The sequence below is a fragment of the Lutra lutra genome, chromosome 7 (assembly GCF_902655055.1).
Source record: "Lutra lutra chromosome 7, mLutLut1.2, whole genome shotgun sequence".
Taxonomy (NCBI): domain Eukaryota; kingdom Metazoa; phylum Chordata; class Mammalia; order Carnivora; family Mustelidae; genus Lutra; species Lutra lutra.
In genome coordinates, this window is record NC_062284.1 from 23,163,792 (window position 1) to 23,179,293 (window position 15,502).

The 15,502-nt window shown below is 38.7% G+C and overlaps 1 pseudogene; it reads left to right on the top strand.

Annotated features, from left to right (window-relative positions):
- Positions 1 to 487: 487 nt before the first annotated feature.
- On the top strand, positions 488 to 6,883 carry LOC125104371 (rRNA-processing protein FCF1 homolog; annotated as a pseudogene).
- Positions 6,884 to 15,502: the final 8,619 nt, after the last annotated feature.

Below are 15,502 nucleotides of genomic sequence, written 5' to 3' on the forward strand. Positions count from 1 at the left end.
GTGAAATAAGTCAAGCAGAGAGAGTCAATTATCATTTGGTTTCACTTATTTGTGGAGCATATCAAATAGCATGGAGGACAACGGGAGCTAGAGAGGAGAAGGGAGTTGGGGGAAATTGGAAGGGGAGGTGAACCATGAGAGACTATGGACTCTGAAAAACCATCTGAGGGGTTTGAAGCGGCGGGGGGTGGGAGGTTGGGGGAACCAGGTGGTGGGTATTGGAGAGGGCACGGATTGCATGGAGCACTGGGTGTGGTGCAAAAACAAGGAATACTGTTATGATGAAAAAAAATTAAATTAAATTAAAAAAAATAAAACAGGAATCATAATAAAAAATTAATAAGATCAATAAACCTCTGGCGAGACTTATTCAAAAGAGAAGAGAAAGTACCAAAATTAATAAAATCATGAAGGAAGGGGAGAGATCATGACAAACACCCAAGAAATACAGACAATTTTAGGGAAGAAACAATAGTACGGCATGAACATGGGGAAGCAAAAGAAAGCAAGGAAGTATGTGACTATGAAGCAAATGCTTAGTCTCCAAGATCAGAGGCTTAAAGAAAAGGATAGATTAAAACCTAAAAAAAAAAAGAAAAGAAAAGAAAAGAATGATCCCAGTGCACTCAAGGAAAGAGAAGCCCCCCAACATCCTTCCTGCTTATTCTTCTAATATAACACACATCTGGGCCCACCTTACCACATCCTGGTTTATACCAACTTTATCAACTTTTCCATTAAAGCCAAGCTTGACTTAGTACAGTCAATGATGGATTGTCTTTATGCCAAGTGTATCCCTTGTATAACTGACTGTGTAATGGCTGAAATTGAGAAACTGGGGCAGAAGTATCGAGTGTCTCTAAGGATTGCCAAAGATCCAAGATTCGATCAATTACCATGCGCACACAAAGGAACCTATGCACATGACTGCTTAGTGCAGAGAGTAACTCAGCACAAGTGTGACATTGTGGCCACAGTTGACTGAGACCTTAAATGAAGGATCCAGAAGATCCCTGGAGTTCCCATCATGTACATTTCTAACCATAGGTACAACATGGAGTGGATGCCAGTTGATGAAGGAGTCCCTTGGTTCTTATTCTTAAAAGATAGAGTTCCGGGGCACCTGGGTGGCTCAGTGGGTAAAGCCGCTGCCTTTGGCTCAGGTCATGATCTCAGAGTCCTGGGATCGAGTCCCACATCAGGCTCTCTGCTCAGCAGGGAGCTGCTTCCCTCTCTCTCTCTCTCTCTGCCTGCCTCTCTGTCTACTTGTTATCTCTCACTATCAAATAAATAAATAAAATCTTTTAAAAAAAGGATAGAGTTCCTCTGCCTTCCTTTACCAAGTTTTTCTATTGCCAGTTCATATTAGCAACATGCTATAGCATGAATTATTCTTCTTACCCTTTTCCTGTTATGAGCTGAGTATGGTTAAGTACATTTACTTTTTGGTATTGTTTTGAAATTGCTATTTTATATCATTTTAAATATTGTTGCATTTTTTAATAAATCAGATGATTTGTCATATAAAAAAATACAGACAATTTTAAGAACATATTATGAGCAACTATGTGCCAACAATTTAGGCAATCTGGAAGAAATGGATGCATTCCTAGAAATGTATAAACCACCAAACTGAAACAGGACAATATAGAAAATCTGCACAGATGAATAAGCAGCAAGGATATTGAAGCAGTAATCAATAACCTCCAAAAAACAATCGACAGTGACAGGGCCAGATGGCTTCCCTGGGGGAATTCTACAGAACAGTTAAAGAAGAAATAAAACCTGTTCTTCTGAGGCTGTTTCAAAAAACAGAAATCAAAGGAAAACGTCCAAACCTGTTCTATGAAGCCAGCATTCCTTGACTCTAAAACCAGAAAAAGATCTCACTCAAAAGGAAAATTAAAGAGAAATATCCCTGATGAACATAGATGCCAAAGTTCTCACTTAGATACTAGCCAATAAGATCCAACAGTATATTAAAAGGATTATTCATCACCACAAAGAGAGATTTATTTCTGAGATGCAAGTGTGATTCAACATCTGCAAATCAATCAATATGATAGATAATAATAACAAAAGAAAATACAAGAATCATATGATCCTCTAAGTTGATGCAGAAAAAGCATTTCACAAAATGCAGCATCACTTCTTGAAAAATTCTTCAAAGTGTTGGGATAGAGGGAACATACCTCAATAACATAAAAGCCACCTATGAAAAGACCACAGTGAACATCATTCTCAATGGGGAAAAGGTGAGAGCTTTTCCCTTAAGGTCAGGAACACAAAAGGGATGCCCACTCTCACCACTGTTGGTCATCATAATAAATAGAATCCTAGAATCCTAACTTCAGCAATCAAACAACAAAAAGAAATAAAAGTCATTTAAATTGTCAAAGAAGATGTCAAATGCTCACTCTTTGCAGACAACATGATACTTTATATGGAAACTCAAAAGACTCTATGCCAAAATTGCTAGAACTTATATAGGAATTCAGAAATGTGGCAGGACACAAAGTCAGTGCACAGAAACCAGTTCAATCTCTGTACACTAACAAGGTGACTGAAGAAAGAGTAATTAAGGAATTGATCCCATTTAAAATTGCACTCAAAACTGTAAGACACTAGGTAAGTGTCTGTAACTGTAAGGCAATAACCCAAGAGGTAAAGGATCTGCACTATAAAAAGTACAGAACACTTATGAAAGAAATTGAGGAAGACACAAAGAGATGAAAAAATATTCCATGCTTATTGGTTGGAATAGCAAATATTATGAGAATGTCTATGCTTCCCAGAACAATCCACAAATGCAATGTATTCCCCATCAAAATACCATTGATATTTTCCACAGAGATGGATCAAAAAAAAAATCCTTTTTTGCCCTTGCTTCCCTTGCCTTTGATGATGTTCCTAGGAAGATGTTGCTGCAGCTGACGTCGAAGAGGTTTCTGCCTGTGTTCTCCTCGAGGATTTTGATGGATTCCTTTCTCACATTGAGATCCTTCATCCACTTTGAGTCTATTTTCGTGTGTGGTGTAAGGAAACGATCCAATTTCATTGTTCTGCATGTGGCTGTCCAATTTTCCCAACACCATTTATTGAAGAGGCTGTCTTTGTTCCATTGGACATTCTTTCCTGCTTTGTCGAAGATGAGTTGACCATAGAGTTGAGGGTCCATTTCTGGGATCTCTATTCTGTTCCATTGATCTATGTGTCTGTTTTTGTGCCAGTACCATGCTGTCTTGATGATGACAGCTTTGTAATAGAGCTTGAAGTCCGGAATTGTGATGCCACCAACTTTGGCTTTCTTTTTCAATATTCCTTTGGCTATTCGAGGTCTTTTCTGGTTCCATATAAATTTTAGGATGATTTGTTCTATTTCTTTGAAAAAAATGGATGGTACTTTGATAGGAATTGCATTAAATGTGTAGATTGCTTTAGGTAGCATAGACATTTTCACAATATTTATTCTTCCAATCCAGGAGCATGGAACATTTTTCCATTTCTTTGTGTCTTCCTCAATTTCTTTCATGAGTACTTTATAGTTTTCTGAGTATAGATTCTTAGTCTCTTTGGTTAGGTTTATTCCTAGGTATCTTATCATTTTGGGTGCAATTGTAAATGGGATGGACTCTTTAATTTCTCTTTCTTCTGTTATGTTGTTGGTGTAGAGAAATGCTACTGATTTCTGTGCATTGATTTTATATCCTGACACTTTCCTGAATTCCTGTACAAGTTCTAGCAGTTTTGGAGTGGAGTCTTTTGGGTTTACCCAAAAGTCTTTTGGAATACCACATATAGTATCATATCATCTGCAAAGAGTGATAGTTTGACTTCTTCTTTGCCGATTTGGATGCCTTTAATTTCCTTTTGTTGTCTGATTGCTGAGGCTAGGACTTCTAGTACTATGTTGAATAGCAGTGGTGATAACGGACATCCCTGCCGTGTTCCTGACCTTAGCGGAAAAGCTTTCAGTTTTTCTCCATTGAGAATGATATTTGCGGTGGGTTTTTCATAGATGGCTTTGATAATATTGAGGTATGTGCCGTCTATCCCTACACTTTGAAGAGTTTTGATCAGGAAGGGATGCTGTACTTTGTCAAATGCTTTTTCAGCATCTATGGAGAGTATCATATGGTTCTTGTTCTTTCTTTTATTAATGTGTTGTATCACATTGATTGATTTGCGGATGTTGAACCAACCTTGCAGCCCTGGAATAAATCCCACTTGGTCGTGGTGAATAATCCTTTTAATGTACTGTTGAATCCTATTGGCTAGTATTTTGGGATTTTATCAAGATCAAAAGCTTTTGCACAGCAAAGGAAACAGTGAACAAAACCAAAAGATAACTGACAGAATGGGAGAAGATATTTGCAAATGACATATCAGATAAAGGGCTAGTGTCCAAAATCTATAAAGAACTTAGCAAACTCAACACCCAAAGAACAAATAATTCAATCAAGAAATGGGCAGAGGACATGAACAGACATTTCTGCAAAGAAGACATCCAGATGGCCAACAGACACATGAAAAAGTGCTCCATATCACTCGGCATCAGGGAAATACAAATCAAAACCACCATGAGATATCACCTCACACCAGTCAGAATGGCTAAAATGAACAAGTCAGGAAATGACAGATGCTGGCGAGGATGCGGAGAAAGGGGAACCCTCCTACACTGTTGGTGGGAATGCAGGCTGGTGCAACCCCTCTGGAAAACAGCATGGAGGTTCCTCAAAATGTTGAAAATAGAACTACCCTATGACCCTGCAATTGCACTGCTGGGTATTTACCCTAAAGATACAAACGTAGTGATCCGAAGGGGCACGTGCACCCGAATGTTTATAGCAGCAATGTCTACAATAGCCAAACTATGGAAAGAACCTAGATGTCCATCTACAGACGAATGGATAAAGAAGATGTGGTATATATACACAATGGAATACTATGCAGCCATCAAAAGAAATGAAATCTTGCCATTTGCGACGACGTGGATGGAACTAGAGGGTATCATGCTTAGCGAAATAAGTCAATCGGAGAAAGACAACTATCATATGATCTCCCTGATATGAGGGAGAGGAGATGCAACATGGGGGGTTGAGGGCGTAGGAGAAGAGTAAATGAAACAAGATGGGATTGGGAGGGAGACAAACCATAAGTGACTCTTAATCTCACAAAACAAACTGAGGGTTGATGGGGGAAGGGGGTTGGGAGAGGGGTGGGGTTATGAATATTGGGGAGGGTATGTGCTATGGTGAGTGTTGTGAAGTGTGTAAACCTGGCGATTCGCAGACCTGTACCCCTGGGGATAAAAATACATGTTTATAAAGCTGTAAAAAAAAAAAAAAGAAAGAAAGAAAGGATGAATCCCCAAGTTTTGTAGCAACATGGACGGGACTGGAAGAGATTATGCTGAGTGAAATAAGTCAAGCAGAAAGAGTCAATTATCATATGGTTTCACTTATTTGAGGGAAATTGGAAGGGGAGGTGAACCATGAGAGACTATGGACTCTGAAAAACGATCTGAGAATTTTGAAGGGGTGGGGGGTGGGAGGTTGGGGGCACCAGGTGGTGGGTATTGTAGAGGGCACGGATTGCATGGAGCACTGGGTGTGGTGCAAAAATAATGAATACTGTTATGCTGGAAAAATAAAAAATTAAAAAGAAAAAAAAAATACCACCAGCATTTCTCACAGTGCTAGAACAAAAATTCCTAACACTTGTATAGAACCACAAAAGACCCCAAAGAGATAAAACAGTTATAAAAAATAAAAGCAAAGCTGAAGGCATCACAATTCTGGACTTCAAGCTATATTACAAAGCCGTAATCATCAAGATAGTATGGTACTAGCACAGAAACAGACACATAAATCAGTGAAACATAATAGAGAACCCAGAAAATGACCCTCAACTCCATAGTCACTAATCCTCTGAAACTAATATTACAATATATGTTAATTAGCTAGAATTTAAAGAAAAATTTGAAACATTAAAAATAGGTATTATGTATTGAGTCACCCCACCAGTAAAAGGCCATGGCTATCTGAGGTAGTTGCTAACAGAAAAGGAAATTTGAATGAATAATAGCAGAAGTTAGTTATAAATCCAAATTTACCACCTGATAAGTTATGTCAATAATTAGCAGTTTCATGAAATTTAACTTATGCAAATAAATTTGTCTAACTTTGACTCTCTGATTTTAAAAAGGTAGTGGGGGGGCAGGGAAAGATGGCAGAGAAGTAGGGGACCCTATTTCAACCGGTCCCCTGAATTGAGCTGGATATCTACCAGAACAATCTGAACGCCCATGAAATCAGCCTGATTTGTAAGCTAGATCCTGATCTATACCAACAGAATATCTCCTGCAGCTGGTTTCAAGGTAGGAAGTGGGGAGCCATGATTCTATGGCAGATATCAGAAGATAAACAGAAGGGGGAGGGAACCTCTGGGATCCTGCCCCAACAGAGCACAAAAGCCTCCCACGATGGGGACTGGGCACAGACTCACAGACCAGTAGTGGCAGGGAAAGGACTTTAGGGCAATCCCCCAGACTGAAAACTGGAGCTGCAGCAGTCTGCATATGAACTGGGGGCAGTTGGTGGTTTTAGAAGCACAAAGGGCAGATACATGACTGGACCTGGAAGTGAGGGCTGGGAATGCTGCTGTAGGGTGTACAACCTGAGATGCTGTGGTTTTTAGCAATAAAGACAAAAACAGAGACAGTGTGACCTGGAGACCTTACTGGAGAACAGACTATGAACTCTCTATTCTGAGACAGCAGTTCGGATACAGTCGCTACTGCTCTGACTCTTGGAAGGGATGTGGAAACCTGCCAGGGAAAGCTGCCAGAGGAAAAAGCCCCCCAAAACCGGTTTTCCACTAAGCCCATCCCCCCATAGGGGGCAGGACAACTCTGTCCAGACAGGATTGCCTGAGTAACAATGCTGTAGGCCCCTCCCCCAGAAGACAGGCTGAAAGAACAAGAGAACAATAACCCTAAGGTCCCTATTAAACAAGAGTATCTTACTTGGGTTGTGATCAATAATTTGGACTCTATAAACTCCCTCAACCACAGTTCAACTGAGTGACTAAGAGGAAGAACCTCCAACACAGAAAAAATTTCAGACTGTGACCTCTGCCACAGGACTAATGGATACAGATATAAGCAATAAGTCAGAAATACACTTCAGGGTAACAATTATCAGAAAATAGCTAGGATGGAGAAAACCAGGGTTGGCAACATAGATTCTCTAAGGGCAGCAGTGAGAGCTGATCTGGCAGAACTTAAAAATGCTATCAATGGGGGCACCTGGGGGGCTCAGTTGTTAAGCATCTGCCTTTGGCTCAGGTCATGATCCCAGGGTCCTGGGATTGAGCCCCACATCAGGCTTCCTGCTCTGCTCGCTACCTCTCCCACTACCCCTGCTTGTATTCCCTCTTTCACTTTGTCTCTCTCTAACAAATAAATAAATGAAATCTTTAAAAAATGTTATCAATGAGATCCAATCTAATCTAGATACTCTAACAGTTAGGGTAAATAAGGCAAAAGAACAAATTAGTGATCTGGAAGATAAACTGATAGAAAAGAAGGAACAAGGGGAAGCCTGGAACAAACAGCTTAAAATCCATGAAAACAGAATTAGAGAAATAAATGACACCATGAAATATTGCAGTGTCAGAATTATTGAAATCCCTGAGGGGGTTGAGAGAGAAAAAGAGAGGACTATAAAGTATATTTGAGAAAATCCTAACTGAAAAATCCTGTAATCTGGGGAATGAAATAAGGATTCACATCCTAGAGGCAAAAAGGACCCCTCTCAAGATCAAGGAGACCAGACCAACCCCCATGCATGAACTAGTAAAACTTGCAAATTTTAGAACCAAGGAAACCATTTTAAGGACAGTTAGTGGAAAGATATTCCTTACCTACAGAGGGGGGAACATCGGAATAAGTCAGAACTGTCCACAGAGACCTGGCAAGCCAGAAAGGGCTGTCAAGACATATTCAGGGTATTAAATGAGGAAAACATGAAGCCAGGAATACTTTATCCAGCAAGGCCATCATTTGGAATGAATGGAGAAGTAAAGAGCTTCCAAGACTGGCAAAAACTAAAAGAATATGTGACCATTAAGCCAGTCCTGCAAGAAATATTAAGTGGGATTCTGTAAAGGAGAAAGTCCCCCATAGTGATATAGAACAGAAATTTACAAAGAAAATCTACTGGAACAAGGACTTCACAGGCAATATAATGACAATAAAATCATTCTTTCAATAATCATTGTGGTGGGGGGGGCAAGATGAAGGAGTAGTAGAAGACCTAATTTCGTCTGGTCCCAGGAATTCAGCTAGATAGTTATCAAACCATTTGTACACCTACAAACTCAACATGAGATCAAAGAAAAGAGTAGCAGCAATCCTATGAACAGAAAACTGACCATTTTCTGGAAGATAGGACATGCAGAAATATGAATCAGAGGCACTATTTGGGGAGATAGACTACAGGAGGAGGTATCCTCCATCAGTCAGCTAGTGGCAAGTGATAGAGCAGCAAAGCATGAAATCAGAACTTTTAGAAATAAGCTCCACAGAGGTACTTCAATCCAGTGGCTAAGACAGGGGTGGAATTCTCACTGGGACAGTGTGGTCTCAGAGTCACAGAAAGATCAGAGGTGCCTGAGTGTGGCAGAGCTCCCAAGTATCAAAGCAGGGAAGCTGGCTGCAAAGACTGAGCTGGGGAGTGGGTTCTCAGCTCAGGGTTGCAATCAATGATCTGAGACACAGTTGGGCCACTACTTTTTAAGCAGAGACCCCACAAGTGTCATATCTGGGTAGATGTCCTCCTTCCCCCACCAGGAGGAGCAGTGTGGGAGTGTGCTGCAGGAATCTTCTGGGTTTGGAGACTCCAAGTGGGACCATGTGCCACAGATAGAAATCCTCAGTCACAGGCCAGGCGAACATGAAGCACAGATGGAGAGGAGGGAGACAGGATTGACTGACTGCTTTTCTCTGAGGGCTCACTGAAGAGGGGAGACCCGAGCTTTAGGCTCCTCTGGTCCAGAGATTGGGAGATTGTTATTTTCATTCTTGTCCTCCAAAGCTGAATGGAAAGCTTTCAGGGAATAAAAGCTACAGAGAGCAAACCTGAGCAGATTGCTTAGCCTGACCCTTGGCAAGGGGATTGCAATTTTGCCTTGGGCAAAGATATTTGAGAATCATTGCAACAGGGTCCTCCCCCAAAAGGTCAGCAAGTGCATCCAGCCAAGACCTGTTCTCACCTATTAGTGAGACCTGCAAAACTCTAGTGGCAGGGAAACACAACACATAGAATTCATGGCGATTTTCCCATGACTCTTTAGTCTTTCAAAGTTAATTTTTTTTAATTTTATTTATTTTTTTTCTATTTCTTTTTTTGAATGTTTCTTATTTCCTTATTCAACAAACATCTTATCAATTCCTTATTTTAAATGTTTTTTAATTTTCATTTTTACAGTCATATTCTATCCCTTCATTGTGTTTAACTTAATTATATATATTTTATATTTGTTTAAATTTTGAGATGCAGTTTCTTTTAACAGACCAAAAAGTACCCTAAATCTAGTGTATGCCTTCGTTCTATTCTCTTTGTTCTATTCTGATCACATTCTCTCATTTTTCTTTTAAATTTTTCTTCTTTTTTTGCAACAACTTATGTTATCAATCCCTTTTTAAAATCTTTTTTTATTTATTTATTTTCAGCTTAACAGTATTCATTGTTTTTGTACTACACCCAGTGCTCCATGCAGTCTGTACCCTTTCTAATACCCACTAAAAATCTTTTTAAATTTTCATCTTTATGGTCATATTCCATCCCTGCATCCTATGTATTCTTATTTGTGTGTGTGTGTGTGTGTGTGTGTGTACTATATGTGTGTGTATATATATATGTATATAGATATATATATGTTTATAGATAGATAGATATACTTATATATCTATATAGATATATATGCTTTTCTTTCTTTAAAATTTCTGGAGGTAGTTTCCTCTAATAGACCAAAATACACACAAAATCAAGTGTGTGGCTCTGTTCTATTTACCAACCTGATCATTTTTTTCTGTTTCTTTTCGCTAGTTTCATGTCTTTTCTGATTTTGTTTAAGTGTATATTTTAATGGGGTTGTTGTTACCCTTTTAAGATTTTGTTCTTTCATTCATCTATTCTTCTCTGGACAAAATGACATGGCTCTGCTCTATTCACCAACCTGATCATTTTTTTCTGTTTCTTTTCCCCCAGTTTCATCTCTTTTCTGATTTTGTTTAGTGTATATTTTAATGGGGTTGTTGTTACCCTTTTAACATTTTGTTCTTTCATTCATCTATTATTCTCTGGACAAAATGATGAAGTGGAAAAATTTACCTCAGAACAGAAAGGAAAAGAAAAAAAGAACAGGAGGCAGTGCCAACTGCTAGGGACCTAATCAATTCAGATATTAGTAAGATATCGGAATGAGAGTTCAGACTGACGATTACAAAGATACTAAATGGGCTGGAAAAAGGCATAGAAGATACTCAAGGATCCCCTTCTGGAAAAATAAAAGAACTAAAAATCTAACCAAGTTGAAATAAAAACAAAGCTACTAATGAAGTACGATAAAAAAAAATGGAGGCTCTTTCTGCTAGGATAAATGAGGCAGAACAATTAGTGATATAGAAGACCAAATGATGGAGAATAAAGAAGCTGAGCAAAAGAGAGACAAATAACTACTGGACCATGAAGGGAGAATTTGAGAGATAAGGGATAACATAAGATGAAACAATATTAGAATAATTGGGATTCCAAAAGAAGAAGAAAGAGAGAGGAGGGAAGAAGGTATATTGGAGCGAATTATAGTAGAGAATTTCCCTAATATGGAAAGGGTACAAGCATCAAAATCCAGGAAGCACAAAGAGCTCTCCTCAAAATCAATAAAAATAGGTCCACACCCCGTCATCTAATAGTAAAACTTACAAGTCTTAGTGACATAAAGAAAGTCCTGAAGCAGCTCAGGACAAGAAGTCTGTAAAATACAATGGTAGAAATATTAGATTGGCAGAAGACTTATCCACAGAGACCTGGCAGGCCAGAAAGAATTGGAATGGTATATTCAGAGCACTGAATGAGAAAAATATGCAGCCAAGAATACTACATCCAGCTAGGCTATCATTGAAAATAGAAGAAGAGATAAAAAGCTTCCTGGACAAACAAAAATTAAAAGAATTTTCAAACACCAAACCAGCCCTACAGGAAATATTGAAAGGAGTTCTCTAAACAAAGAGAGATCCTAAAAGCAGTATACCAGAAAGGAACAGAGACACTATCAGTAACAGTCACTTTACAGGCAATACAATGACACTAAATTATTATCTTTCAATAGTTATCCTGAATGTAAATGGGCTACATGCCCCAATCAAAAGACACAGGGTATCAGAATGGATTAGAAAAAAGACCTTTTGATATGCTGTCTACAATAAACTCATTTTACACCCAAAGACACCTCCAGATTTAATGTGAGGGGGTGGAAAATAATTTACCGTGCTAATGGACATCAAAAGAAAATTGGGGTGGCAATCCTTATATCACAAAAATTAGATCTTAAGCCAAAGACTATATTAAGAGATGAGAAAGGACACTATATTATACTTAAAGATATAACAATTTTAAACATTAATGCCCCTAACATGGGAGCAGCCAACTATATAAACAAATTAATAAAAAAATCAAAGAAACACATTGACAATAATACAATTATAGTAGTGGACTTTAACATCCCCCTCACTGAAATGGACAGATCATGCAAGCAAAAGATCAACAAGGAAATAAAGGCCTTAAATGATACACTGGACCAGATGGACATCATAGATATATTCAGAACATCCCATCCCAAAGTAACAAAATACACATTCTTCTCTAGTGAACACGGGACATTCTCCAGAATAGATCACATCCTGGGTCAAAATCATGTCTCAACTGGTACCAAAACATTGGGATCATTCCCTACATATTTCAGACCACAATGCTTAGAAGCTAGAACTCAATTATAGGAGGAAAGTTGGAAAGAACTCAAATACATGGAGGATAAAGAACAGCCTACTAAAGAATAAATGGGTCAACTAGGAAATTAAAGATGAATTGAAAAAATTCATGGAAACAAATTAAAATGAAAACACAACTGTTCAAAATCTGTGGGACACATCAAAGGCAGTCCTGAGAGGAAAGTATATAGTGATACAAGCCTTTCTCAAGAAACAAGAAAGGTCTCAAGTACACAACCTAACTCTAAATCCAGAGGAGCTGGAGAAAGTACAGCAAATAAATCCTAAATCAGGCAGGAGAAGAGAAATCATATAGATCAGAGCAGAAATCAATGAAATAAAAACCAAAAGAATAGTAGAAGATCAATGAAACTACGAGCTGGTTCTTTGAAAGAATTAATAAGATTGATAAACCCCTGGCCAGACTTATCAAAAAGAAAAGAGAAATAACCCAAGTAAATGAAATCATGAATGAAAGAGATCACAACAAACACCAAAGAAATACAAACAAATATAAAAACATATTATGAGCAACTACACTCTGGAAGAAATGGATGCATTCCTAGAGATATATAAACTATCAAAACTGATCCAGAAAGAAATAGAAAACTTGAACAGACCCATAACTAGTAAGGAGATTGAAGCAGTTATCAAAAATCTCCCAAAAAAACAAGAGCCCAGGGTAATTCTACCAAACATTTAAAGAAGAATTAATACCTATTCTCCTGAAACTGTTCCAAAAAATAGAAATGGAAGGAAAACTTCCAAATTCATTTTATGAGGCCAACATTACCTTGAACCAGACAAAGACCCCACCAAAAAGGAGAATTACAGACCAATATCCTTCAAGAACATAGATGCAAAAATTCTCACCAAAATACTAGCCAATAGGATTCAACAGTACATTAAAACGATTATTGACATGACCAACAGGGATTTATTGCTGGGCTGCAAGGTTGGTTCAACATCCTCAAATCAATCAATGTGATACCATACATTAATAAAAGAAAGAACAAGAACCATATGATCCTCTCAACAGATGCTTAAAAGCAATTGACAAATTACAGCATCCATTCTTTTTTTTAATCATTTATTTATTTATTTTCAGCATAACAGCATCCATTCTTTATCAAAACTCTTCAAAGTGTAGGGATAGAGGGTACATACCTCAATATCATCAAAGCCATTTATGAAAACCACACAGCGAATATCATTCTCAATGGGGAAAAACTGAGAGCTTTACCCCTAAGGTCAGGAACATGGCAGGGATATCCACTCTCACAACTGCTATTCAACACAGTACTAGTAGTCCTAGCCTCAGCAATCAGAAAACAAAACGAAATAAAAGGCATCTGAATCGGCAAAGAAACAGTCAAACTCTCACTATTTGCAGAATATATGATACTTTATGTGGAAAACTAAAAAGACCACTCCAAAACTGCTAGAACTCATACAGGAATTCAGTAAAGTGTCAGGATATAAAATCAATGCACAGAAATAAGTTGCATTTCTATACACCAACAGCAAGACAGAAGAAAGAGAAATTAAGGAGTCAATCCCATTTACAATTGCACCCAAAACCATAAGATACCTAGGAATAAACCTAACCAAAGAGGCAAAGAATCTGTACTCAGAAAACTATAAAGTACTCATGAAAGAAATAGAAGAAGACACAAAGAAAGGGGAAAACATTCCATGCTCATGGATTGGAAGAACAAATATTGTGAAATGTCTATGCTACCTAAAGCAATGTACACGTTGAATGCAATCCCTATCAAAATACCATCAATTTTTTTCAAAGAAATGGAATGAATAATCCTAAAATGTATATGGATCCAGAAAAGACCCAGAATAGCCAGAGGAATGTTGAAAAAGAAAGCCAAAGTTGGGGACTTCACAATTCCAGACTTCAAGCTCTATTACAAAGTTGTAATCATCGAGAGAGTATGGTACAGGCACAAAAACAGACACATAGATCAAAGGATCAGAATAGAGAGCCCAGAAATAGACCCTCAACTCTATGGTCAACAAATCTTTGACAAAGCAGGAAAGAATGTCCAGTGGAAAAAAGACAGACTCTTTTATTTTAGGCTAGGAGTAAATCTAACTCAGTCCCTAACTTTTCAAAAGCAAAATAAGACATCTCACTGATTGGCTCAAGATAAATAATACTGCAATATTGTTTTATGGTGGCAGATGATAGCTACATTTGTGGTGAGCATAGCATAATTTATAAAAAATTATTGAATCACTATGTTGTACACCCGAAAATAATGTAACATTGTGTGTGGACTATACTTAAAATTTAAGTTAGTAAATTTTTGTTATTTAACAAACAAATTAATCCTGGGGATATAATGTACAGTGTGATGACTTAGGTAACACTGCTGTGAGATATATAGGAAATTTGTAAGGTAAATTTTAAGAAATCTTATTACAACAATATTTTTTTTCCTTTTTTCTTTCCTTCATCTTTCCTTTTATTGTATCTATATGAGAGGATGGAATGTCAGCTGAACCCACTGTGGTAAACATTTCTTAATATATATAAATCAAACCATCAAGTTGTATGCATTAAAATTTTACAGTGATAGGGACACCTGTCTGGCTCAGTCAGTAGACCCTGCAATTGATCTCAAGATTGTGAGTTCATGCCCCATGTTGGGTGTAAACCCTGTTTCAACTGGTCCCCTAAAATAAGCTACTTATCTACCAGAACACTCTGAACACCCATGAAGTCAGCCTGAGATGTAGGATTATGCATTGCTGGATCTCTATGCAGGCAGAAGATACCAATGGAGAGGTAAAGTGGAGTGGGAACACTTGGACTGTTATTGGAGGATAAGCAGAAGGAGAAGGGAGACACCAGAAACGGCCCATTGGAAAGTAATACCTCAATACGAAAGTTCCCTGTGGTTGGGGACCAGCATTAACTTGGAGTATGGTTAAAATCACTCAAAAAGAGCAAAAGATCTTAAGGGTAAACTGGTGGAATTGGGAAGTCACGGGCATGGGCCTAAACCCACGGACCCAGGACAGCCACAACTGGCGACTACATATGCCAAAGAGAGTGCGGCAGAGCCTCCAGTTCCTGGTCCCTGAGCCCCCAGCTGTGCGCTGCTTGCACCATCACTATGATGGGTGCACTCCTGCCTGCACATGAGGGAGTCTGGTTGGTGCTCTCTAGAACAACACCCTTTTGCACTCTGCGTTCACTGCACGACCAGGTTATGACCATATTGCCCACCTGTGCCTGAGAGAGCTTGTTGTGGGCACTAGCTGGTGGTCTATAGGACGGGCCAAGGGTCTGCGTGCTCCCAGCCTGTGCCTGAAGGAACTCGGCATAATCTCTGGTCGGGATGCCTCAGCAGTGGCAGCCACATGACTGAGCACAGTGGGTGGCCTTGACCTGGTCCCCAAACAGCAGTCCTGGCAAAAGCAGCTGCCGGA